Genomic DNA, 19,886 nt, shown 5'->3' on the forward strand with positions numbered 1-19,886 from the left:
AGAAGTGAAGATGTGACACTTCTAAACTTTTGCTGAAATCTGATTTAAGCATAAGCTGACAAGCAATGGGAAGTGGAAATATCAATGTGAGAGCTATGGGATTTCTATAAATGCTCTACATGTTTATTCCATCAATGTTTATCTGAATTTGAAATTCTATTTGTCCAGGCTTAGAATAGACTGGGAGTCTAATAATGGTTATGCTGTTAGTAATAATATCATCTTTCCTTAACTAAGTTCTCACTGAAATTCAAATACAAGACAATTTTCCAAATACCCTTTAAGTACCGTGGTTCTGTTGTGGACTATGACCTGCCAGTGTCCTCTCAATGTTTTCAAGTTGTTCCCAGTGTATTACATTTGACCCCAAAGTGTTCTTATTGCCTTATAGCACTACTCTGTGTAGCAAAAATAAAACCAAACTGGAATTATTTAGGCCAAAAGAGACAGTGGGTTTCTAGGTGAGCCCGAGGCAGCTGGGCTGTTTTGCATTCAGGAGAAATCAATGGGGAGTGACAGCCCAGAACAATCGCGTCGTGAAAGAGGCGGTTGGGGAAACAGAATTTGGGGAAGATCGGGTTTACACATTAAGACACTCTTGGTGCGTCGAAAATAGATATCCTCTAGATACATTGCTAAGAGCATATATTTGCCCTGTGTCCTACATGAAAATGCAGTGAAAGCGATGGACTATACAGTTAGGATCAATGATATTTAATAACTACCTAATGTTTTAAAATGCAAACGGAAACCTTTAAATGTTAGGATCTAGGATTAAAGTGACTGTTTAGCAGAATTCCTTAGAGTCATAATTTTGATTTCAATTTTCAAAGCAGTTATTTTAGGTAATTGCTATCAAATATATGCTAAATTGTGACCACAAATAGCCTAAGTTCAAGAAAATCAACAGAATGGCTTGTCTTCTGCTTCTGGCAAACTAGAAGTGGGCAAGTGGTCCAGGGCAGGCAGGATGCCCCAGTCTGTGACGTCATCCAGGCAGGAAATCTATTATATATTTCAACTTCACTGTCACAAAGAAGGGGCTTTTTTGTTAATAGCTGCATGGGTGAAATTGGTTACCATGACCAAGCTGGTGTTTCTATTATTAAAAGGTAAATGAGAAAACAGGTTACTTTCGGAAAAGAAGAAAATATGTGGTCCAGTAATTGCACACAAAATTCCTCATACCTATCTATAAGAGATTCTAAGAAACAACGTCTATCAAGGCCACTATTTACAGAATTTAAATTAACCATTAATTACTCAAAAGAAGAAGACTATAGATATTGGTACATCTCACCACTTCTACTGATGAACTGCTTTTCTCCCCCTGAAATTGATAGGACACCCTTTAAAACCTAAATGATACCTAAAGGCTATCTTTGAGTTTGAAATACAGTCAAAATACTCCTTAGAGGCCAAGGTGCTGAGGCTTTGGATCTATGATGAGAGCAGTCCCTGGAGAAGAACAGCATGCTTGGTAAAGCCCTCAGCAAGATGAACTTAGACACAGTGGAGGCAACAGTGGGCTCAGCCATAAGCGCACCCTTGTGAGACTGGGCAGTGTTTCTCTGTTGTGCACACGGACTGGGTCAGTCCCAGCTCACTCAAAGGCACCTACCAACACCATCATCTTCGGGGTTAAACCATTCCGTGGTGCACGAGGTTGCAACCCTACAAACTCTTAACTTCATTTATAAGACTTTGCATCATATTGCCTACCACTGCGGCTTCTATTCCTTTGTGTTGGGTAGTCACGCTCAGGGACGTTTGTTCTGCAGCATCTTACACACTTGATTTCTTCTCATGGTACAGATATCAACTACTGTGTGACTGAATAAGAGGAAAGGTCCATGTGACGTTGTAGCCTTTCGCCATGTTTATTTCATCTATATTCCGAGCAGCCTGACTCTAAAACAAAGAATGTGGCACCATACTTGGACGATAGCTTATTAACACCTCGTGATATGGCGATGACACAACCTTTCTTGATAAACGCAAGGACTTGAAGCAGCTGCTGATGACAATAGCAACAAAAACGATCTTTCAGCATGGGTGGCTACTCACAATAAAGAAAACACAGAGCCCGTCAGCATTAGACAAAATCATGATAAATGGGGAAATTTTCAAAGTGGTCTAGGATTTCATTTTGCTAGGATCCAAAACTACACTCATTAGCCAGCAGCCAAGAAATCAAATGATACACGGCATTTAGAAATCGGTTGCATGCGACGCCTGTAAGCGTGGCAGAGCAGGATGGCATGGCGAGGGCTAGGGCGCGCTGATCACAGTGCACGGCCTTTTGAACTCTGTCCCAACAAGTGAAAGTTGGCCATTGGATAGGAGTCGTGTAGAACAATGGCTGCTTTGGGATTATGGTTTTGTTGGGGAATACTGACTACCAGAGGAGTGAACAACGCTCTCTCAGAATGACTACAGACAGACGCTCCCTAGGAGATAGGCTGGGCGGACCTCCTCTCAATTTGGACTTGCTATCCGGAGAAGCCATGCCCTGTAAAGGAGCATCTCCCTGGGAAAGGCGAGGGCTAGAGAAAGAGAGGAGGTTGTCAGGTGGTGTATCAATATAGTTATTGCCACCATATGCTCGAACACAAAAATGGTGCGGACGACACAGGACTGGGAGGTATTTTTTCCCTATTGTACACAGGATTTCCCTGAGTCAGAACCAACTTGATGGTACCTAAAAGCAACCAAGAGATCCTTTGATCACTCTATTTTCTCTTTATCTATTAATCATTTTAATTTGTTTACTTTATCATTGAACTCTGATATCAACTTGTGGTGCTGTTTTCTTATGTCCTCCAACCTCCAGTAATAGTCACATACTGCCATCAAGGTAATTCTGGCTCACAGCAACCCTATAGGAAAGACTAGAAATACCCTGATGAGATTCTAAGACTATAAATTTTCCAGGGAATAGAAAGGCCCAGCTTTTGGAGTGGCTGGTGGTTTTACACTGCAGACCTTGTGATTTACAGTGAAATGCATAACTCACTACACCATGAGGGCTAGGAAAAATTCGCTAAAGAGTTTTGGATGGCTAGATGAAAATATAATTATAAGCTCATCAGCAGCATAAACATATATAATGTTTGCAGTATAAATCTTAACAGCTTTCTTGTTGGAATATCTGCTGCTTCCATAATATGTTAACTCTTAGGAAAGTAATATAAACGATGGAGGTAGAGGTCATAATATATCTCATCTGAGATGCAGGCTATCTCCTGCCACCAGTAGAGTTTACGTAAGCTAGTTTTATGAAATCATGTTAGAGGTACAGCATGACTTTGTATTTCCTGTTAAAACAGTAGAACCAATGTATTTTTAATTTTTTTATACTTCAAACATAGAACTCTATAAAATCCTAAAAAAATTTCTGAAGTATAATAAAATATGTTTTGGTCCATAATATTGATCAAAAATAAAAATATATGCATGAATCACAATAAATAATCTTCCCATCAATAAAGGAACAGATCATCTTTGGATAATTGTATTAAATACAATAGAAAATGTTATTAAGTCAAGAAAATCCATTGTTATTTTAGCATATAAAGTGCATTTGTAATATGTGGACTTTTATATCTATGTTGAATCTTTTCACTTTATTGTTTAAAAGATTGTGTTAGGCAGGGTTCCTTAGAGAATCAAAAGTAGGGCGTGTGTGTGTGTGTGTGTGTGTGTGTGTGTAATCTAAATTTCTGAATGGGGATTTAATAAGATATTGTTCTCAAAATTTAACTGCTACTTTCCTCCATTAAAAATGCACCTTACACTGGTACATATGAGGGTTGGAGGTACAGGGAATCCAGGGTGGATGATACCTTCAGGACCAAGGGTGTGAGGGACGATGCTGGGAGAGTGGGTTGGAAAGGGGGAACTGATTACAAGGATCCACATGTGACCTCTTCCCTGGGAGAGGGACAGCAGAGAAGGGGGGAAGGGAGACTCCGGATAGGGCAAGATATGACAAAATAACGAGGTATAAATTACCAAGGGCATATGAGGGAGGGGGAAAAAAAAAGAGGACCTGATGCAAGGGGCTTAAGTGGAGAGCAAATGCCTTGAGAATGATTGGGGCAGGGAATGTATGGATGTGCTTTATACAATTGATGTATGTATATGTATGGATTGTGGTAAGAGTTGTTTGAGTCCCTAATAAAATGTAAAAGAAGAAAAGAGAAAAAAATGATTAGGGCAAAGACTGTACAGATGTGCTTTATACAATTGATGTATGTATATGTATGAACTGTGAAAAGAATTGTATCAGCCCCAATAAATTGTTAAAATAAAAAAATTTAAAAAAAATTTAAAAAAAATGCACCTTAATTTTCTTTAAGCTGAATGAAGACCAAACCAATAGCCATTTACTTGATTCTGACTCATATAACTCTATGGAGGGTTTCCCAAATGGTAAATATTTGCAAGAGCAGGTAGGCAGGTAGTCCCATGCCTCTCCTGTGGATCTGGTGAGTTTCAAAAATTGACTTGTGAGTTAGCCATTCATGGCCTACCTAGGCCACAGTCCCAATGGACTCCTAATTTATATAAAGTGTCTACAAATTATTTTGTCTACCATTTTCATTTGAAATATATTTGCAAGCTAAGTAAATAAATACTGGACACATAGAAAAGTCTATTGTCTGGCAGTCTAATCTAGCAATAACCACCTTCTGAAAACAGACAAACCACACAGAGGCCAACCTATAGTGGGTCCTATAGCATAGGCCTTATGCTTTTGGTTTTGTTCCCTTAAACATTGACTCTGCCTTATTAAATCAATCAACTCCTTTCTAGCAGGAAACTTTCATTATGAAACATCGAGAAAATATAGCAGAGAAAGCGAAGCTGAGTAATTGAAGAAGCATTTAGTGCATTGAGGGGCAGAGATAAGGAACCAGGAAATCTTAGTCAAAAGCTACTAACGATGTTGTCAAATTTGACCACGACTTAGTGTGGCTTGGGAGAAATTTTCATTTTCATTGTCTCTGATACACTTAAAATCAATTAAGTTTGATTCTCATTCATAGAAACCCTAAAGGCAGAGACGACCTCGCTCTGGGTTTCTGAGTTTGTAAGACTTTTACAGGAGTAGAAAGACATCTTTTCTCCATTTGAGAAGCTCATGCTTTTGAACTGATGACCTTGTGGAGCCCATTATAACCCAAGGACTCCCCTGACATCAGTATTTTCTAATAATCCCCAAGTGATTTTGATGTGCAGTCAATACTGAGAGTGACATGCTGTAGGGAGCAGTGGGGCATTCATTGAGTGAACATAACCGACCCACTTCTAACATGCCAGAGCCCTATCGTCATCACTGGCTCACTAGAAGAGCTATTACGTTTTAGATAGAGCTGGCCTAATTAGTTGTGTTCTTTATTTAGTCGGAAAACCTCAGTGTTGGTGCTTTGTGCCTCCTTTAATGGTGTTCTGATAACCATTCTGTGGCATCTGATGTACGAATTTGCATCTGCCTTTCCCCAAACTGAAAGAATATAAGTAAAGAGAGCTTTTCAGACCAATCTAAAGATGGTATCAAAGTGGTACCTTGTAAAGACCAAATGGAAGAACCAAAAGTTTTCTTTAACCATTTTACAGGCTCATTTTATAAAGAATGGTAGCAAAGCTTGTGAAATAAAATTTAAAATGAACAATTAAACATTGCTTAAGCAAATCTAAGAACAAAGTGACCAGTAAAACTATACAAAGGGGGAACCGATTACAAGGATCTACATATGACCTCCTCCCTGGGGGACGGACAACACAAAAGTGGGTGAAGGGAGACGTCACACAGGATAAGATATGAAATAATAATAATAATCTATAAATGATCAAGGGTTCTTGAGGGAGGAGAGAGTGGGGAGGGTGGGGGAAATGAGGAGCTCTATACCAAGGGCTCTAGTAGAAAGCAAATGTTTTGAGAATGATGAGGGTAACAGGTGTACAAACGTGCTTGACACATGTATGTATGCAAGCATTTTGAGAAGAGTTGTAGGAGCCCCAATACAATTATTTAAAAAAATTATGGTGGCAGCATATGTACAAATGTGTTTGATGCAATTGATGTATGGATTGTGATAAAAGCTGCAAGAGCCCCAATATAATGATTTTAAAAAACAAACACAAGAAATGTACATAGTATATTTTCCACTCGAAAAGTTTAGGAGTGTACATTCAAAACAAAGGAAAAACCATATGTGACACAGAAAGAGGGCTTATTCCTTAGAACTGTAACAAGATCTTGTGAAGCTGAAACTATTAAAACAAATAAACTAAAAATTAGTAAATATACTGTGATACATAGTTTACATTGAGGAATTGTGTGATGCCTGATATATTTTTTTCAGAATACCCCCAGCTAAATATGCCAAATATAAGTTTTTGTATAACAAAATTCATTCATTCTATGGAAGACATACTTTTACACTTTAATTATATTTAGAATTTGTAGCAACTTTTTGTGTGTTCAATATTAAACATCAATGTATACTTTAAAGGGCATGTTTATTCTTGTAATAACAGTGGACTTCAGGACTGGAGTTGTGTATTGATATAATAATGGGCTTTAAAAAGGTTTATTAATGTTTTTCAATGTTTTAAAATCATTTTACACAAAAAATCAGCTGTCCTTGCATAGGCTACTAAGAATTTTAACATCTTTAGGGAAAAATACATACATAGTCCAATAATGTTGAAATATTGTATTTATTACACAAAATATACCAATAGTGACTGTTAGAATTCAAAACAGAACTCTTAACACAGTGCAGTTCTTCAGGATTTACTTGTAATTCCAACATGGCGTTGAACTATTTTTTAATATTTGTTTTCTTCTTCACTCTTAATATTATGAGAAAGAGATGAAGTACTCCAGATGTACTTAAAATGTTACTGACATCCATATATTATAATTCCTTGCTGGATTCTGTCTTTTTAGATCAGCTCTAAAATAGCATAAATAAAACCTTAAAAATAAAGGTGTGCATAATAAAGGTATAAATATGTTAAAAGTTACCAGTACTATTATTTCATTTTATTTGCAAACATATATGCCATACACAGTTCTGGAAAATTTTCCTCATAAATGTGATATAAAACTAAAACCACAATATAAATATATGAAATAAAAATATTTTTAAAGTTGAAAAATCCCCAACTCTTAAAATGATATTTCAAAAAGCCCCAAAATGAGTAAAAAATGAAAGCAATAAGGATATAGGAAAATCCAAGATAGAGCAGAAACCCTAACAAGTGAAACGAAGTGAACTAGAAGTTAATACAATAACTACATCAAAGAGGAGAACTAGTCTACGTTAATACTATAACTACATCAAAGGGAAGAACTAGTCTAAGTTAATACAATAACTACATCAAAGAGGAGAACTAGTCTACGTTAATACTATAACTACATCAAAGGGAAGAACTAGTCTAAGTTAATACAATAACTACATCAAAGGGAAGAACTAGTCTAAGTTAATACTATAACTACATCAAAGGGAAGAACTAGTCTAAGTTAATACTATAACTACATCAAAGAGGAGAACTAGTCTAAGTTAATACTATAACTACATCAAAGGGAAGAACTAGTCTAAGTTAATACTATAACTACATCAAAGAGGAGAACTAGTCTAAGTTAATACTATAACTACATCAAAGAGGAGAACTAGTCTACGTTAATACAATAACTACATCAAAGGGAAGAACTAGTCTAAGTTAATACTATAACTACATTAAAGAGGAGAACCAGTCTAAGTTTATACTATAACTACATCAAAGAGGAGAACTAGTCTAAGTTAATACTATAACTACATCAAAGGGAAGAACTAGTCTAAGTTAATACTATAACTACATCAAAGAGGAGAACTAGTCTAAGTTAATACTATAACTACATCAAAGGGAAGAACTAGTCTAAGTTAATACTATAACTACATCAAAGAGGAGAACTAGTCTAAGTTAATACTATGACTACATCAAAGAGGAGAACTAGCCTAAGTGCTTTGGAAGCCATATCCTGCCAGAGTTTGTTATAGTCTTTTACCTGGGAGTATATTCAAAGGGGTGCAAAAGACAAAAACAAAAAGAAAAACACCATTCGAATGAATTCCGCTGGGCAGGATGGAGCTTCTAGAGTATGCATTCTTCCTGCTAGGCAAGCATCTAGCAACTCTGAGTGAATGCAGCCAGTGGTGTTGCCTGAGAAGTTTCTCCTTGGTCACCGTGAATTTTTTCATAAAAATGAAGGCCGATTTAAGACAAGAGTGTGTGACGGAAATCGGGTTTCCTGCTCAGGAAAAACAGACAGAAGCTGTCATGATGTTGAAGACACCTTCCAAGGACAGTAGTGTAGGAAAACTCAAATGTAGGAGGGGTTTTCTAGTCAAAAAACGTGAAATGTGGATTGATGACAAACCTTGTTGTGGATGTCCATCAACTTCCCGAATCTATGAAAATGTCTCCTCTTGTGCACATAGAGTTCATTCCACCAGGTTACACTATTAATCACATTCTATTTAGTGCTTCTGAAAAGTTTGTTTAGCAGTGTGTAACAAAGAAGACCTAGCTAGTGTGTGACGATTGGGGGACTGGTGTTGCCACCATGATAATGTACCTGCTCACACAGCTATCTCAGTATGCTAGTTTTTGCAAAAAAAAAAAAAAAGCCCCATGCACCTTACACACCTGCCCCATGCACCTTACACACCTGACCTCACTCTGTGTGACTTCTTTTTGTTTCCATGAATGAAGAGGGGCATGAACGGACAGTGATTCAATGAAGCAGAAGAGATGAAGGAAAAATGAGGGACGTACTGCCAGATACCCAAAGAGATGAGTTTGAAAAATGTTTTGAAGACTGGAATCACAAATTTGACAAATGTATTAAGTGTTATGGAGAGTACTTTGAAGATGACACGGTTGTATTGTTAAATATATATATGTGTGTGTGTGTGTGTGTGTGTGTGTGTGTGTACCATATATACTCGAATATAAGCCAACCCGAGTATAAGCCGAGGTACCTAATTATTACCTGGGAAACCAGAAAAACTGATTGACTCGAGTATAAGCCTAGGTTGGAAAATGCAGAAGCTATTGGTGAGTTTCAATAATCAAAACAAATGAAAATAAAATCACTAAAAATTGAGACATTAGTGGGTAGTGTCTTTAAATATTTATTTTAAATAAAAACACATAAAATATAAAAAACAACAAGTCATTTAACATTAGTAAAACAGCACAGTAAGTGGAAAATAGATTCATTAAAAACAATAAGGTATCAACAATGATATCTTAAGAGTACTATTCCCTGAGCTCATTCAGCAACCAAGCTAAAATATAAAGAGTTAAAAACGTTCAAAATTGGATTCCTCATCATCATCTGTATCCCAATGCAGAGCTTCAGCTGGTGTGAGGTCATCATAGACGCTGTCCTCACTGAGATTGCCATCATCACCATCACTGCTGTCATTTTCATACAAAGCACAGTCTTCACTGCCATCCATAGCATTACTAATACTACATTTCTGGAAGGCATGTCTCACCATGTCTTCTGGAATGTCCCCCCATGCATGTTGAACCCACATTTCAGCACATTTTTTGTGCTGAAAAACTTGGCTTATACACAAGTATATATGGTGTGTGTATGTATATATATATATTTTTTTTAAATTTCAGATTTTTTAGGTACCTCCTTGTACATATGATACAAAATAGTTGATTAATTTATTTCTCTTAGTTATTGGCTAGCAATTCTGAAATCACTTTTATGTGTAGTAAGCAGCATCAAACTAATAAATGAATATATCAAAGCTAGTTCTCTGTTGGAAAGGCAAATTTTAAAAATGGTGGTTAAGATAAATCTTGCAGTGTTGGTTAGATTCATCCCAATAGATAGATTTATGAATAAATAAATATGTTTGTATATGCTTCGGCCTAATTGACATCTACACATTTTACAGATCTATATACTGAGAAAATACAAGGGATGGCATTCCAGTCGCAATGAGCAAAGTAAGAGCTTTATGTTTGGTTTCGAAAATCCACTTAGAAATAAAGGCAGTGAGAACTTCTTGGGCAGAAGGTTATATCTAAACTTAGAGTAGGAAAAACACAAGATTGTTTATGAATATCTTGTGGTATCAGAAATGAAGGCAATATTGAAGGGAAAAAAGTAAACTTATTGAAAGAATACATGACCGAAAAGTACTCCTAATGATCAAAGTTGAAAGAACCATATTTTTAATATAATTGCATTGGATTGTAACACAAAGAACCCAATAATAGATATCAATAAGTTTATTATAATATATTTACTTACTAAGCTAATTGGGAAGAAAAGAGAAGTTTTTTGTTGTAATTATAGTGAAATTTCAATCAATAAATGTAGAAAAAAGAGGAAAACATAAACACCGTTAAACAAATACTATGAGTCATTCTTGCAGATACATTTCACTGATGAGTACCAACTTTAAGAGGTTTTGAAGAGTAAAAGGATTTGCAAATTATCAAAGTCCCCCTCCCAATTACTTATTAATTAAAAAATGAGTAATGGTAACATTATCTTGGAAAAACCATCAAAAATCACCTGACCTCTATTACCAAGGTCTACGTCACCTTCATAAGACTTATTGGTTCCACAAACCCCATGCTCTGTGGGACTAAAATACACCACAGTACCACTTTCTGATACAAACCTTCCCCAAATGCATTACCAATGAATAATCATGACAAAATATCAAACAAACTTGAATTGAGGTCCATTAATCAAAACATCTGATCAATAGTCTTCAAAGTGTCAGAGTCATGATAGACAGAACTAGACAAAGAACTATTAAACATGTTGAAGAACGTTTCTTTGAAATGGGCACAAATATAAATCTCTCTCAGTAATTTGGCCAAGTAGTGTTCTTCTAAGTTGCCTGGAATAGACCAATAAATGGTTCCAGTGCTTCATCAGTTTGTTGGAATATTTCCATTCATATTACATCAATTCCTGAAGCCTTGTTTCTGGAGAATGTTTCAGTGCAACTTGGACTTCTTCCTTCAGTACCATTGGGTCTTTCTCCCATGCTACCCCCTGAAATGGTGCAATGTTGAACGGTCCTTTTTGGTACTGTGACTGTTTTCTTTCCATCTTCTTTTGATGTTTATCTCTTGGTTCTTTCAATATAGCATGTCATGGCTTGAAATTTTTTTCTCGAATTGTTTCCGTTTAAGCCATGTTGAACCTGTTACTACTTTTTGATTCTCTAACTCTAGGTCTTCGCACGTTCTGTTACAATATTTCACTTTGTCTTATCCAGTTGAGCTTTGGAATTTCCTTTTCATTTCTTTGACTCCATCATTTCTGCCTTTGCCATCATTGCTACTGTACAATTAGGAGCTAGTTTCTGTCTCTTCTGACATCCATTTTGATCTTTTACCTCTTTCCTTCTTTAATGATCTCTTGCTTTCTTCATAAATGATATTCTCAATGTCTTCCCACAGCCTACCAGGGCTTCTCTCATTGGTGTTCAATGCATCAGTGCATCACATCTGTTCTGGAGATATTCTCAAAATTCAGGTGGGTTAGACTCAAGCTCATGTTTTGGTTCCAGTGGACTTGTTTTAATTTTATTCAGTGTCAGCCTTGTGATAGGTAAGTTTATTGTGCCAACTAGGCCAATGAGAACATGTGGGCTGAGTTTAATCAGGTCATAGCTTGATTGGAGGACTACCAAAATAAATAAAGACAGGTGGCACCCCATCTCCCTCTTGCTCCCTGATGATTGGACCCACCAAGCTACTGCTTTAGCTAGTTCTCTGCTTAACCCCTGTCTGTGCTTCACTGGCTGTGGACCAAACCAATCTTTGAATGGTGTCTCTAGAGAGTCTGAGGTTCCTTTAAGACCTGCTTTGCCAGGCTGCTGGTATTTACCTTGCTTGAACTTTAGGCTGGTTGATCCTATCACTGTGCTTGAGTTTGATGCTACTGATTTTTGCTGACCCACTCTGATGTATGCTGCCTGAGGGCAGACTCTGCCTGTTTTGCCTCAAAGTCCACATGAGTTGAAAGACTTCCAGTATATTACTGTTCCACAAAAGTGAGTTGAACTGAGCCCTCTGTACTGCTGTGTGGACTAATGAGCTGCTATATTCCTTCTCGCTGTATAAACCTATCTATCTATCATCTATCTAATTATAAGTGTCCTGGTTTGGTTTCTTGAGAGAACCCTGCTTAACACAAACTTGAACTTATATATGAGCAATTGGTGGTCTGTTCCACAGATAGTCCCTGGCCTTGTTTTAGCTGTTGGTATTGAGATTCTCCATTATCTCTTCCCACACACGATACTGATATTGACCTTTTCCATCCTCTTCTCTCACATAATTTCTGTGCATTCAATCTGGAAAGTCCATGTGTTTTCCTCAATAACCCTTTGTGTTTTTACAATGAACAAGTTGTTGGTGTTGCAAAATCTTATCATGAGAACTCCAGCTTTGTTTCTATCACCTAGACCATATTTCCAACTATTGTACCTTCCTCATGCTTCCAACATTTGTAATCTAATCACCAATAAGTATGAACTCATCTTAATTACAGTTTGATCAATTTCAGACTGAAAATGTTAGTAGAATTCTTCAATATCTCCATCACTAGCTTTGGTGATTGATGCACACAGTAAATAATAGTTGTATCAGATTTCCTTGAAGGTAAGTAGCTATAATCCTGTCACAAATATCATTGTACTTCAAGATAGACCTTGAAATGTCCTTTTTGACAAAGAATGCAGTATCACTCCTCCTGACTGTGTCGTTCCCTGCATAGTAAACTCGATGATATTCTGATTAACAATAGCCAACACGACCCATTTCAGCTCATTAACACCTAAGAAATTCATCTGTGAGCATTCCATGTCATTTTGACGAGTTCCTCCCTTACTGGATTCATACTTGATGCATTCTAAGTTCCAATAATTAGTAGATTTTCCAGCCATTTCTTCTTGCTTTAAGTCATGCCCCATCCAAAAATTAAGATCCCAAAGTTTCCACTCCCAGCAGTTTTATTCTGTTCACGGTCAGCTCCACTTTGAGGACACAGATCTTCTTAAGTCACATTTCAACTATTGTCCAACCTTCTGGCACAACCCCTGACAGAGCTTTGTTTCTGTTCCTTAAGTCTTCCCTATCTGACAAAGTTCAGATTGTGTGCATCAGGTTTTCCGTGGCTACTTCCTCTGATGGGGGAACAGTCTGTCTGCTCCTTATATGGAAATTCCACTTCAGCCTGCTTACTTTGGATTCTCTTGCTGGCATTTGAAATATCAGTTACATAGGTTCCAGAAGCACAGTAACATACAAGCCACCACAGTATGCTAATCTATCAGAAAATTGGTGGAACAATCACCTGTATCATATCAAATAACAAAGTAAATATAGAGGGTTAAATTTTGTCAAAGCAGTTCTGACTTATAATAGCCCATGCCCCAAAGAAGAAAACACTGCTTCTACTGCCATAATTATTGCTACATTTGAGCCTATTTTTGTAGCTGCTGTGTCAGTTCATCTTGTTGAGGATTTTATTCATTTATTTTTTTTGCTGACCCTCTACTTTTCCAAATATGATGTCCTCCCCCAGGGATTGGTCCTTCCTGATAAAAGCCCATGAGATGGAATCTTGACACGTCATGTTTTCTTAGGAGCGTTCAAGACATATTTCTTCAAAAAGGATCTGTGCCTGCTGCTAGCAGGTCATGACATATTCAATTTAGTTCAGCAGTACCATAAGTCAAACGCATCAGTTCTTCTCTAGACTTCCGTATCCATTTCCCAACCTTCCCAGGAGTGTGTTCCAGTTTAAAATAACATGGGCACACTTTAGTTTCTTAACATGACATTTTCTTTGTAAACTTAAAAGTGGTCTTTTGGAGCAGTTTTGGCAATGAAATACCATTTGATTTCTTGTCTACAGCTTCCTAGACAACTTAATCTTTTCTATCTATCTATCTATCTATATCTGCAAGGCATATGTTTATGTAATAAAACCAAGTAGATGACATTTGTACAGTTTGATGTTTCTTCAAGCATTTAATAAAAAAATGTATTCTAAATTTCTGGTGAGACAAGTAGATGAACCAATGAATGAAGACTGCCCAATTCACATCTGGCTGCTGCTTGTCTTAATAAAATATCATTACATCAATTCAGGTAAACAGTGAGTAGCATAAATTGATAACTAACCTAGTTGATTAGTTAAATTTATGATAGGATGAACCAGTGAAGGATTTGTTGGAATTTTCAGATGAAATCTGAAACTTGAAGGTAATTTAAATTACTTCCTTTCCAGAAGGAATTAAAATGCACCCTTTGAACAGAATGCCTTTCTTTCTCTTTAGCATTTGAAGAGATACAAAGCCTTAACCAAAACCTCTCATTCAGTTCCTAGAATTCATTCTCCTGGTTAAATCATTTATCAATTAAATCAGACGGGACTGTATTGCTTATTTCCATCAAAATAATCAGCCCATCAATCAGCCCAGAATCAATTTGATTGCATTATCTTATTTCCTATCAACGTGAGGCTGCAGTAGCACACTGAGAGGGTAATAAGTTGGAATTATTCTTGATGCCGAGGCATTGCTGTGTGTGTGTGTGTTATGAGATCTAAATAAGAGGGTCACACATAAAGCCTCAGTGTTTTTTAATATGAAATCTAAAGTAATAGTAAACCCAAATGGATTGCAAAATTTAAAAAGAAAAGAAAATAGTAGCAGCAATGATACAAAATGTTTAAACATCTTTAAAATACAAAATGCTCTTATAACGTTACATGATAAATATCACAACTTCAATGGATAAATTTAGTTAGTGCTGATGATCCATCCAGATAGCTAGTACCTCAGTATAACACAGGATGAGCAATGTTTCCCTAAGAATGCACCTCTTCCATAGAGGGGAGGAATGAGTGCTTAATGTTATTGATACTTCCATATGGAAGAGGGGCCATCTTGAAAATTTCCATTTTGCATTTCCAACCCCAAATTGTAATGACTGTCTTGTTGGATTTGCTGAATATTGCTATTCATAAAGAATGCTTCTGTATGTGAAACTGTACATACACATTTTGTCATTCAATGGAGTATAGTTCTGAAGCTGATAGTTAATGAACTCAGTTTTTTTTAAAGAAAAACAACAAAATACCTTATTATCTCATAGCTTAGGGGGGTAAAAGTCTACATGTACACTACCAGTTCTAGAGGAAGCCTTTCCACAGTGGCGTTCACACTTCAGCAGGAAGGTCTTTGTCTCCTTTCAGAAGGTGCAGGTCCAGTATTTCCTGGAGTTCTTCTGGTCTCTTGCCATAAACCTTACCCTGGCTCTGAGATTTTTCTGAGCAATGACGTGCGAAGGCGACACCCTACTCCTGGCTCCTTTTCTTGGTGGTAGCATGTCCTTCAGAGTTCTTCTTGCTTTCCTCTCGATGCTGGTCACAGGACTGTCGACAATAAGGGGTTGCTCACTTCTCCTGGTGGTTTATCTCACCCAGTCACCTCATGTGACCTAATTACATAACTGCCACACCCTCTGTTTCATCACAGTCAGAACACAGAGAATCATGCATGGCCCAGGCATGTTGGCACATGTTGTTGGAGGACACAATTCAATCCATGACAATAAGCACACATGATTCTGAGTTCACATTTCACAGTATGCAAAAGTAAATAATTTAAGATCCTTTGAAATTCAAGAAATTAAAGTGATAAAATATTCAAAATGTTAAATGAAATGCTGAATGCTGCTGAAAGAAATGGCACACTTGTGCGTTCTTATAATACTGTAAGCTTGTATAACACTGCTGTAAAAAGATGACACTTTCAAATTCTGTGTCACGAATTTAATCGAGGGTTGGGAGCTGTTGGATAAAGAGGACAGGGCAGGTGGTGCAGGCCATGCAACTGGAATCGGACGCCCTCTGTGGTCACCGGGACTGGAAACAAGTTTTCTAGGAAAGATGAACAGATGTGTGGTTGCAAAGACTGGTGGGAGCACAGGTCTGAAAGCGATTTCCTTATGGTGATGAGACAATTCTGCATCTTGATGTAATTACACAAAAAAAACAGTGTGAAAATTGTATAGAACAACATGTACACACTCAAACATGAATGCATGTAAAGTCTGGTGAAACTGAATAAACCTAATTAACAGTATTGCACCATTGTCAGTTTTTTTATTTTTAAAATGTTCCATAATTATGTAAGATCTTTCCTATTGGGAAAACTGGATAAAAAGTACATGGATATCTTTGTACTATCATGGAAACTTCCTGTACATCTATAATTATTGCAAATAAAAAGCTATGAATATTAATCAAGAACCTGGAAATTATGATAGTTTTTTATAAAATAAGGGGTAATAGAAAATCATTGAGGAAAATAATTTTTAAAGAAATATTAATTTTATTTTATTTGGATCTAGGTACTTGACATCTGTATATATAGTGGACAAACAGTCATTGTTATTTCATATTTTATGAACAAAAATAGTCATTACTCTGATGTTCAGAGAACTGAAAATGGTTAATAACATACAAGCTAAATAAATTTCCCATTATCCACTTGACCATGAAACCTGTTTTTGAGAAGATGTATAGCAACTTGAAGGCGTTTATAATATCAACCTTTTCAAGATCTGATTGTTGTCAAGTGGTTCTGACTCACAGTGACCCTGTGCACAGCAGAATGGTTCTGTACCATCCTCATGATTGTCCTTAGGTTTCAGCCTATTTTTGCAGTCTTGGTGTCAATCTGTTTTGTCCGGAGCCTTCCTCTTTCACTGTCTCTGTTACCATCACGATGTCCTTCTCCAAGGAGTAGTCTTTCCTGTCAACATGCCTCTATGGAGCATTCTGGCTGTAGTCTACAGCAGGAAATAGACAATATTAGCTGAAGTAATTTAAAGAATGTACCAACAAAATGAAGGAGCTTTGTTGGTGCAGTGGATTCATGTTAGGATGCTCAACAAAAGACTGGTTGTCTAAACCCACTAGTTTTCTCTGAGAAAAATGTGTCAGTCTGCTTCAAAAATATATGCATTCATGCCTATGGACCAGCTCTACTCTGCTCTGAGCTACTATGAATTGGAATGGACTCCACAGTAGCAGGTTTTGCTTTGACCTGGATAAGTGATTGGATGAAAATATTTTAAACTGTCATTAATAATTTTAGTATGTAACAATTTTTTCTCATTTCCCACAAATTTTCTTCAGTCATATTTCCAACAATTATTTAAATTAAATAACTTTAAAGCAATATTTTAACAACATCACAATTCCTTTGAAAGTATAATCAGGATTTAGGCAACAATGACTAGTTTATCCAAGGTAAACCTCCAAATATATTATTGTGGTGAGTACTATGAATTAATTTTTTATTAGTTGTCCTTATATTATCCATTTATAATCACATTGAATCTGAAAGGAACACTAAAACATGGCCTGGAATAATCATTGTGCACTTGTCTGGGGTGTTTCTAAGAATATGCCCTTGTCATGAATACCACATAAGTGCACAACGATTAGTCTAGGCCATGCGTAGGCATCCCCATGACACGAGCTTAGACATAGTGCGCCAGTGCGGTGCTCTCAAGCGTTAGCTGTAGGTACTTAGAAACCTGTAAGCCAGAAATAAACTATTTAGAGCATTGTTTAACTTAGACGTAGAAGCATACAAGTATGCAAAATATGTAAAGAACATAAGGAACACTTTGAGTTCATTTTGGCATAAGAAAATGACATAAAGTTATACAACCTTGGTAACTTTGAACAAAAAGATACGCCATTCAGTTACTCTCTAACCCTGATACATATATAAATTTTAAAACTATGATGTTTTATAAATGTGTGTATGTATATATGTTTATAAGCAAACACATACATACATAAAATATCTAAATGCAACAAATATATGCAAATTTTAAACTAATATGTTTTATATATGAATATAGGTGTATGCACATGTATGTATATAAATATAAAAATACTAGTTTTAAAAATTGCATATAACTCACATAACATACAATTCAATTATTTCCATTCAAATAAAATGTGTGCAATTATTACCAGAATCATGTTCGGGACATCTTCTTTCTGGAAGTTTTGTTGTTGGAGTCCCAATGCCTTTCAGCCTCTCCTGCCATCTGCCTCGGTAACTATTAGTCTACTAACTGCTCTAATTTAGGTAGCCCGAGTTTCAGGTAAATCAAAAAACAAGATAACCCAAAACCAGGAAAAATCTCAATAACAATGGCAAAATGACAGGGAAAACCACAGTACAGAAGAAAGCAGACAACATTAAAACTGGAACAAACTTAAAATGGGTCAAGATGGAAATACACGAATTGTTAACTTGTACTTAATAAAAGATTAAGTGACTGGACACTACACAAGTAATGAAGGTTGGGGATGGAAAAACTGTCAATAGCCATGCTTCACACGAGCAGAATAGTACCTGCTATACGAACAACAACAACAAAAGGCATTTTTAAAGGTCATGCGGAATGTACGCAAAATCACACATAACCTTTAAAGTTTAAATATTTGAACTCAAACCATTGAAATTTTGTTGTAATTGTTAATTCCGATTCCATGGTTCAGCATAAATACTGTGAGATCTTCATTGCTTGCCTTTTCATGACTACCTTTCAATAAGCCAAAAGAGTTTTTTCAGAATAAACCTGAATATCTCACTTCTAATTTAAGATTTCTGTTATCCAGCCGTATCTGTATTTTGCCAGGACTGACTGTATTATATCTAACAACAACACAATAACTACAACAGCAACAAGATGACAAGTTTTAAATATTGCTCTTCGATGCCAACAAATCAGCACCCAACTCTTTGTTACTGGAGGCACAAGGGATTAAAAGTTTGCCTGATCCTATGTCATTGCTATACTCACTTATAGATTTGACCATTGTGACCCAAAGAGTTTTCCATGACTAATTTTGGAAAGGAGATTTACTGCCCTGCCTTCCTAGTCTGTTTTACTCTCATTTCCTGAAAATTTGCTCAGCATTATAGCAATATGCAGGTCTCCAGGATAGGTAATTGAAGGCTCATTGACCAGAATTGATTTATCCTATATGGAAAGTGAACCATCACATAAACCCCCAAAAGACACTTCTGTCGAGTCAATTGGTACTCAATAAATAAATTAAAAACAAACCTTCTTGCCATCGAGTTGCTGTTGACTCATAACACCAGGACAAGCTTAAATCACCCCTATGGGTTCCTAATTCTCTGTTTCTTTAGGCATGACTGGTGGTTTCAAATCGCTGACTGTGTGGTTAGCAGCTAAATGCTTAACCACCATGTCACAGAGCCCCTCTGCTGACCGCGTAATGTTCTTGTTGTTAGGTGCTGTTGAGTCAGGTCCATTCCTGAGCAACCCCGTGAACAATAGAAGGAAACACTGCCCAGGCTTGTGCCATCTTCACAGCTGTTCCTATGCTGGAGCCCATGGTAGCAGCTACTGTCAATTCAGCTCTTTGAGGGCCTTTCTGCTTTTCACTGCCCTCTAAAAGGGTATGTCTTTTCTGACAACATGTCCAAAGTATGTGACACAAAGTCTCATCATACGTGCCTCCAAGAAGCACTCTGGCCATACTTCTTCCAAGATAGATTTGTTTGTTCTTTTGTCACTCTATGGTGTTTCAATAGGCTTCATCAGCGCCTTCATCCAAATGCATGACATCTTCCTTGTAGGACAGCATAAAACTGTTCCATATTCTATGCTGAACTGTCTGGTGGATTTGAACTATGAACCTTACGTTCAATAGCCCAGTGTTCAACCTACAGCACCACAAGGCATCTCTGGTTTAGATTCACCAA

This window comes from Tenrec ecaudatus, chromosome 7, assembly GCF_050624435.1.
Source record: "Tenrec ecaudatus isolate mTenEca1 chromosome 7, mTenEca1.hap1, whole genome shotgun sequence".
Taxonomy (NCBI): Eukaryota; Metazoa; Chordata; class Mammalia; order Afrosoricida; family Tenrecidae; genus Tenrec; species Tenrec ecaudatus.